This window comes from Macadamia integrifolia, chromosome 11, assembly GCF_013358625.1.
Source record: "Macadamia integrifolia cultivar HAES 741 chromosome 11, SCU_Mint_v3, whole genome shotgun sequence".
NCBI lineage: Eukaryota > Viridiplantae > Streptophyta > Magnoliopsida > Proteales > Proteaceae > Macadamia > Macadamia integrifolia.
In genome coordinates, this window is record NC_056567.1 from 12,876,304 (window position 1) to 12,885,626 (window position 9,323).

General features: G+C 34.6%; 1 long non-coding RNA gene across 1 annotated transcript in view; it reads right to left on the reverse strand.

Annotated features, from left to right (window-relative positions):
- Positions 1-7,904: 7,904 nt before the first annotated feature.
- Positions 7,905-9,323, reverse strand: part of LOC122092693 — a 2,407-nt gene continuing 988 nt past the window's right edge. The window contains exon 2 of the long non-coding RNA XR_006144264.1: positions 7,905-9,012. This is a non-coding gene — a long non-coding RNA (uncharacterized LOC122092693). The remainder of the gene's footprint in view (positions 9,013-9,323) is intronic.

A 9,323-nucleotide genomic window follows, 5' to 3' on the forward strand; every position in this document is an offset into this window, starting at 1 on the left:
AAAAAAAAAAAAAAAAGAATTGGCATTAGGTATTTCCTTTCAAGCAAGTTTTGTGGTAAGCTTTTACGGTTACTTGTAAATGCTAAAATCTATTTATGGGTCTTTATCTCAATTTGGTAGAGCACTTGGAACATGAGTATGTCTCAAACATGTTCCAAGGGGATGGTGGTTCGAATCCATCATGATCCATTTGATTAAAATGTTCATATGAAAGTTAGTTTATGCAAATGACAATTGTCATGTGGATAGCACCCTAAAAATGAAAGATAGACAAACATGTCTCAATGTATTAAAAAAACTATAATTCATCCAATATCGATTTTGAAGTCAAAAAATATAACCTATAAAGAATTAAATTATATAAAAATAATTGGTTACAAATTATTAATTATGGCTTATTTCACATTTTCTTCAAAGAAATCAATTGTATCAAACATGCTAGTGTTTTCAAGAATGTTAAAATCTAGGAAGATTACAAGTGGCAATATTGTAGGTTTGGTACTAATATAATGATGACATATGGAATTTTTTAATTATAATATATTTATAGGTTGATTCTAAGGGTTTTGGGACTGATTCCGGTCAATTCCAATTTGGTTTGGATTTGGATTGGTGTTGGCAGCTACTGATGTGATCTCTGATTCCGTGTTTAAAATCGTTTATAAGATTTATAAGACTAGATCTTGGGTTTAAGCTTTGAGGGGGATTCTAGGGTTTTTTTTTGGGTCTAATTTTGATTCAATTTGGATCAAAATCTATAGGAATCGGTTGATCTCCAATTCCAAGTTTAAAATCCCTAGATGATTTCGCCAGTTCGGATCAATCCCAATTCTGATCATTATAGAACGGTATATCTAGGATTTTTGAGATTGGGCTGTTGGCTTTTAGAATTAGTGTCAATTCTAGCAATTTTGCCATTGATTCGGATTTGATCCAGACTGGAATCATTTGGGACCAATTCTCTCATTGATTTTGAGTTAAAATTCTGGTATTAGCCGATTTGGATTAGAATTTGTCGTGAACTATCCAACTCCAGCAGTTCTAAATCGGTCAATTTAGAATTGGAATCACTATAGGGATTGTTTTTATACTCAATTTTGAGTTTGAAATCATTGGTTGATCAACCAATTTCGATCCAAATCGACCATAGCAATCCCTATTCAAGCTGTTTCGGAATGACCGATTATAAGGTTTTTGTGATTGATTCAATCCATTTTCGATTATCCGTTATCAATTAGTTAGCTTGATCCGATTTTGGTCAGTTTGATCTAGATTTTATCTAGCATTTGGCCAAACTAAAATCAAAGTTCAATTTCAATTCAGACCGGTTCGGTTTTTATTGAGTTGACTTAACAGCCTCTTGTAGGTAACATGTTTTCTTTTAGTAATTTTTAAAGTTATTATAAGGTTTTTTATGGTTTCGATTCGCTTCATCTGGTCCAATTCAATTTTTTACCAATTTGATAAAAACTCAAATCGATAAAGGTTCGTTTCACGTTTTTCTTAATTACTCAAACCCGCTCGGACTAGAAATGGTCACCCTTAAAACAATAGACCTAATCACCCAACGGTTAGTATAATTTTTGTTCCCCTTTTCAATCCCATGTTGGACGTTTAGAGAGGCGAGGAATTGATATTTGAGATTCCAAATGTATTGATGGGTCTATTTGAGGATAGAATTCCATTTCTACCCTTTTTTTAAACACTTTGTCATAAAAAGTGGTGCAACAGCTGTTGAGTCTTTATTGGGAATGCAAACACATGAAATTACTTTTTGAATTCTCTTGAACCAATCATCTCTTTCACATTATGGGCATTTTAGTTAACTAAAAGTGAGTTACAAGCCTTTTGTAACCTACCTAGGTTTCAACTAAACAAACCCTATATATATATATATATATATGTATGTATCATGAAGACGAGTAAACTAAAGAGTTGATGAAAGAAAACCAAATTCTCTGGACTCCTCTAGACACTTCTCATCACCCCAATTTACCCCCAACCCTTGCCTTCTTATCTTGGTTCATTGTAGCAATAATTAACTCAATCCAATCTGACGCAACTCGACCCATAAGGTTTACCAAGTTATGTGATGGTTGATTCTGGTCAATTTCTTGGTTTCAACTCAACCATCTCAGATATCCGATTGAACCCAATTTTTAAATAGGACTACCAAGCTAGCTTCCTGATTCAAGGTTTTTTTTTTTTTTTTTTCGATACCGGGTGCACAATGCAGCCATGAAAGATCCGGAATATCCCGTTACCCAGAACCATGGAGTAACCCGAACATGTTCATCTCCACCTGAGGTTGACAAAGCTTGGCCTAAGTTTAGAGGCATGGATAGGTCTTTCATCTTTGGCCCAGTCTATGGGAGGTTGCCAAAAAATGATTGGGGAAACAAGTCCTTACAAGAAAATGAAAAACTCCAAACGTGCCTTCTTGTCATTTTGGGAAATTAAGGTTCTTATTTTTCTATTGGAAAATCATGAAAGTACGAGGGAGAGAGAATCATCAGACCCTTGACAAGAAGAAGAAGAAGAAGAAGAAGAAGAAGAAGAAGAAGAAGAAGAGAATTGACCCATTCAATGGGTTATGGAATTATGGGTGTCCCCTACGGCCTACCTATATGTGTTTAGAAATTCTATCATATATATATATATATTTAAGCACCTATGATGGTAGAGTAGTTTAACTGACAAATCTACCTATTCCATCATTCTTCTGTCTTAGATTCTATTTAAATCAAATCAACATATGAATGAAGGATGTACGGCCTGCACGGCCTCCTATTGTTGTCATTGTTTTTATAAATAAAATAAATAAATAAATAAAAATAGAACCAGATTTCCTTTGGATAGGGAAGGATACCTTAATTTTTTATTTATTTTTATTGGCAAACCCATTGAAAAGGTATCGAGTCCTGAGGGTGGTCGATACTCCATATGACTGAATAGACCAGTAAATTTAGCATGTGACTGAAAAAAATCTCTTCCCTCAGTTTTTTTTTTTCTTAAAACTTTCCCTAGGGTTGGAATTAGAACTAGAAGAGAAGGTGTTTTATTTATTTATTTATTTAATTTTTAAAATAATAAAAGATAAAATAAAAAAAATTTTAAAAGACCCAAAAATTACAAAAAGGGGGGGGGGGCATCCTAGCTGAGGTCCATCAACCTAAACACTTCTTTCACTTTCTACCCCGTAGAAATTGAAACTAGATAAAAAATCTCTAAAGCCTTCGAATAAAATATTACAACTCCAATGCAAGCTGGAAGAATGAAAGTGTATGGAATCAATTTCCTTTCACAGGAGAGTGAAGCACATTGGCTCATCAATGCCATCATATGATCTTTTTCTATCATACTTTGAGACAAGGCAATGGGGTGGCTGATGTACTAGTCTCTTTTAGCTCTCGGTTTAGACTTTCATTTGTTTGGATTTCCCCTTCCCCTTTTTTGTATCATCTGATCTAGGTTGATATCTGTGGAATCTTATTCTGTCTTTTTGTAAAGCACACTGCTTATTGGCTTTTTTACTTGAAGCTTTATTTTTATTAAAAAAATGAAAAAGAAAAAAAAGAAGAGTACCCAGAAAAAAAAAAGAAGAGTACCCGAAAAAAAAATTGTTGTACAGAAAAGAAAAATCAAATAAGATATATATTTTTGGGTGTAGTTTTTCTTATATTTTAAGAGAAAATGGTCTATGTGTGAGAGCGTGGCCCCTACACCTAGATGAATGGGGTGACATGATCAGTATGTCATTTGTGAAATGGAAATAATGCTTATGCCGATGCTTCTTTGCGTGCTCACATTAGTCTCTCTCTCTCTCTCTCTCTCTCACACACACACACACACACACACACACACACACACACACACACACGCATGCTTATTAAGAAAGCCATACTTTGTCTTCAGTCCTTTTCTTCCTTATTATAGGATTCTTCTTTTCATTCATATATGGGTATTGGTAAGATTCTTCTTTTATTTTTATTTTTTATATTTCAATATCTATTGAATAAAGTTTGATTAATTTAATCCTACAATTATAAATTTCTAAATATTTTTTCTACCATGAAATATTATATATATATATATATATATAATTTATCATTCTAAATTCCTAATCATTCCTGAGCATCTCAAGGGTTATGTGTTCAATGCTAATCCCTTAGGCAAACTGAATGTTTCAAGCCTCTCACAGGAAGTTCACACAACTATATCAAGAGCACAAGCAGCTGAACATGTACTGGGCTGGGCTAGTTTGGTAGGTTTAAGTCAACTCAGACCAAACCTAATCCAACTAAAGATGGGCTTTTGGTAGATATGGGCCTATATTAGACTAGTCAAACCCAGTCCAATACAACACTGGCCCAAGCTTTAAGTCACAACTTTAGGATCTTGGATGCTTTCGTACATCAGTTGGATCTCTTTACCTAATAGTTTAAGTTTTTGGATTGAAAACTTTAACAAGATGCCCTTCATTACACACTTCATTATGGTGAGAAAAAGAAGAAAATTCATTCTCTTTAATTAAAGTAGTATTGGTAGTTGTGTAAGTTAAAGATTCAAGGGATACCAATTGAAATGATTGGTGAATACTTATGCATGTATGAAGAATGATAATGACTTAATACCCAATATATTCAAAGGCTTATAAATATGCCAATAAACTGGAAAGGGAAGCATTTTGGGTCTAATAAATTAAATTTACATAGTCACAAACATACACAGGTCAACATCTCTCTCTCTCTCTCTCTGAATAATTGCTCTTGCTCTTGATTTTTCTTCTTTTGTATTTTTATATAATTTTATGGTCATTTGATTTACTACAACCAATAGATTGTAGTTGTTGACCTAAAATTAAGGTAATGAATAAACATTGTGGTTGATGCATATTTTATCTGTTAAATATTAGATTAGAATTAATAATCCATAGCAAATAGATCTTCTAAATTAAAGATAATTCATTGACTGGTTTACATTTTTTTAATTTTTGGATCTAACATGGAGTGGGACACCCAAATAAAAGAAAGAAATATTTTCTTTTTATTTTCCATTTTCCCCTCTCATAACTTGGAATTTCCCCCCCCCCCCCATTTAGTAGTATTTCTATCAGAAGTGTTATTGCCATTCTTATAATCGTATGATGCTATTTTTTATTTTATCGCTAATATAATTTCTTCTTATTATTATTATTTTATTATTAATTATTGAATTAAAATTTTACAAGTCATAAGATTTTATAAATTTGAATATTTTTTTCCTAGGTTAACATTTTCTTAATGGACCATGGAGGGAATTTCTCCTTGGTGGCCCAAAATATCTTATACATGGTGGAGTAGGTGGAACTTAAACTATGGGCTTATCATTCTTTGCATGCACCGTATGATAATGTCATATTGAGCTTTAGACATGTTAATATAATGGTTAAAAAAATTGAAGAGGAAAACAATCCAATATATGATATCCCATATGATTAAGATAGTCCTAAATGTCTCATATATCCAATCTCAAGGATACAAATATATCCCTCCATGTAGACTAAATAAATTACAAAGAAGATTGCATTGTTGTGTATGTAATATATATAGAGCAAGTTGTTTCCACTTGGCATTTTTTTATCTTGGAAATTAGCTATCTAGAGGACCTTAGTCCCTTTAGCATTACTTTTTTACATAAGGGAAAATCTTATGTACCAAAGGTGGTGGACTAAGAAGTCATAATTTTACTTTTTTGCCTTTTTAAGAATTTTTTTTTTCTTTTCAATAAGGGTAAATCCTATCATTTAACATAAATAATGTATTAAATAATTTTTAACCTCTTAAAGACTCTTTTCTACCTGTGCATAAATAGCTTTCAAAAATAAGACAAATGACAATTAAAAGAAGGTTACAACTTCTTGGTTCACCACTTGGTGACGAGTCGCACCCTTTATATAAAAGATACTAAAATTTTGTTATCATCCTAATAATGTTTTTCAGATGTCTAGGAATGATTATAGTAACCATAGTTTCATTAATGTTAAGTATGTTATATGGTAGCTTAGTCATATAATATTTATACCATTCTATTTTTTAGAACACCAATTGTTATAATCATGCTATTGTGATCATGATACCGATAAGGGGGATGAAGAAAATCTTGGTTGGATGGAATTATTGGAATAGTAGGAAAGACATTCCAGACATTCGGTAAATAAGGAAGAGAGTAATAATGATATCCCGGTCGTGGGATCCTCATCCTCTTCACCATGGTGAAGAAAAAACTTCCTCCAAATTATTAATTAAAATCCACCTTAATTAAACACATAGTCTCCCTTATGCATCTCCATTTATTATTAAGCACCTTCCATTCTACCATTTAGCCTCCATATGTTTGGAGCACCACTACTAGGGCTACAATAGGGCTGGGCTGGGCTGGGTTGGGCCGGGCTTCTTAGAAACCCTAGCCTAATCTTAAGTTCCATTAGATGGGCTCAAGCCCACCTTGAACACTGACTTAGGACCTAAAAACTTCAACCCATGCCCAACACCCATAGAATTTAGCCCAGCCCAACCCAGGCACACCCTGATTGGATAAGGCCAGACTGGGAGACCATGGTTTGCCTTCCATGAGGGTCGGGGCAGTCTTTATGATTAGGCTTAAAGTCCATAATGTAGAAGTCCAACAAGTCATGCCCTACAAATGCAATAGTGGCACTACAACGCATTTCCACTCCACCATAAAATAACACATGCATTATCTAAATAATGACTATTTCAATCTGTCAGAACCAAATAATCCAAGAAGTTAATAGTATTAACTTCCATAATGCAAAGAACAAGCATGGGACTAGGAAAGTGACATTCAAAAATGCAGTTATGTGCTTGGCAACAAGAAAAACCATCTTCTCAAAAATGAGTTCCGGAGCAGAGCATTGAAACACTCTTAATCAACATCTTCCAGTTGTAGTGCACTCATCTGTAGTGTTCTACCATTTCTTCATTAACAATCCGTCCAACCATTATAATAGGGCCTAGTAATTGTCCATCTCAAGGATCAAACCCCATCCAATAGAGTAACCAACAATAATTCCTGAAAAATGGCCCAGAAAACTTTCCTAGGGAACAATTGTTAAAGTCAAAATAGGGAATTCAATTGGTGCAAAGCTGATAGGCAGTGAAAGAAATCCAAACAGCTCCATTTCAGATGAAGGCTGCTTCATTGACAGTAAACTCATCCACCCAAACACAACTCTTGGAAAGTACTCTAGCTTAACATTTTGGATCAAAATATAGTAAGCCCCCAGGAGCAGGACCCAAAGGGCCTCCCTGGATTTGGTTGGGATTTGGCTGGAAAGTAGGACAACTAGTAGTACTCAAGGAATAAGATCATCTCCGGCGTACATTGGGGTGTGCACCTCTATGTTAGTGTGCGTGCCCAAGATGACTATTTTTAGAATTTTTTAATGTAATCCCAAGTCCAAACTAGTATCCTCTATATCACTTGGTATCTCTGTCAATGATTTTGACTTTCTTTGGTTTGCTATGCGATTGTTCTGTTCACATTCCACATTGGCAGTGGCATCCAAAACCAACAACCTCACAGTTTTGGTGACTTGGCGCCATATGGACCCAAAACACGTCTTGGCCGCATTCACTAGTAACAATAAAAGCCTGACAAAACTCCCAGTTAAGGCACTCTTTTGGTATAATTTTCATTTTGGAGTTCATTAAAATGTTTTTGTCATATATGGTATTATTTATGAAGTTTGTTAATATTTAAAAGAGGAAGCTACACTCCCTCCCCTGGAGTTTCCATTTCTTACGCTCCCTCCCTGCTAAGTTTTATATTACATTACTTTCCCTTTGATTTTGTAGATTCTATCAATCATATCCACACATGAGATGTCCACTATTAAGTGATGACACAAGATGTACTATTTTATTTTAAACCCCAAAATACATTGCACAATAATCAAGAAACACCCCTGGTACTTGCCGTATTCTTGGTGGGGACACCTCACCAATTTCTCAGGCGGGTTTGGTACATGTCGTATTCTTGGGTCGTCACACTTTCCCCCTTTCAGCACAGTGTCCCTGCTATGGCCCTACACACTGTCGAGGTCTGCTCTGATGTCAATTATAATGCCTCGACTCAATTAACCTTGCACAATATTGTCCTCTTTAGCCCATGGGCCTCAAGATGTTAAAACGCATTGTGCCATGTTAAGGAGAGTAGAGGTTATTAACTAGCCCAATAATCTCTCTCTAGGCTATGTGGAACTAAAGTTTGCAAATCCTTACAGATCTCCCAAACCCCCTGGTACTTGCCGTATTCTTGGTGGGAACACCCCACCTATCTCCCAGGCGGATTTGGTACTTGTCGTATTCTTGGGTCATGACATGCACCTCCGTTGAGTCCATTGCAAATCAGTGTGCCACCCTCTGATGATGAAGCTATGGAGTTGAAGCAGTTGTGTTTTTGTTTTCAGGGTTTTGCATTTTCAGAGTTGAAGATAAGCTCCTTGAGCTGTGTTGATCATCCCATCACAATGGTTGTGCAAGGGCGATTGGTCTGTGAAGTGTGTTGAAGCTCCAATCCAGGGTAATGTTGTCCCATTTCCTACTCAAACTCGTTTTACCTTTTCCTATTCCTTGGATACAAACTCATTCTTCACCTCCCCCTTTTTCTCTGTTTTCTGTGTCTATTGGTCTTTGTTCATTAGGGGAAGAAGCTTTAAGGGGAGAGGACACCACGAAGGGTTTAGATCACACAATGTTTTCAATAAGGTTTTTTATTTTTTATTTTTTATTTTTTATTTTATTTTGTGAAAACTTTCAGTAAGCCATTAGATTCAATATGAGTCAATATAATAAATCCCAATGCTATAAAAAGTCAGTTTGGTTATGGACAGTCTCTAAGATCTTAATCACTACTTTTCTGTTGCCTTTGCATTTTATACATTTGTTCTTGATAATTTTAGGTGTGCTGCAATTACTTGAAGTAGACATTTACCTGTCACACATGCACCTGTGACACATGCAAACAAGAAAAAAAAATGATTAAAACTTGAAATAAAAATAATTTCAGCCATAGTGTTATGAATCGGCTAGCTTAATTACTTAATGCTATTTAAAACTTAGAAAAAAAAGTTTCTGTCACAGTAACCTTCAGAGCCCTTAAATTGGCTAGCTTAATTAGGAGCTGATTCTTAGGAGAGCCCTTAAATTGACTAGCTTAATTATGAGCTGATTCTTAGGAGTCACAATAACCTTCATATCTTGCATCAAATTCATTTCTATTTGATTTTTTTTTTTTTTTTTTTTTTTTTTTTTTTTTTT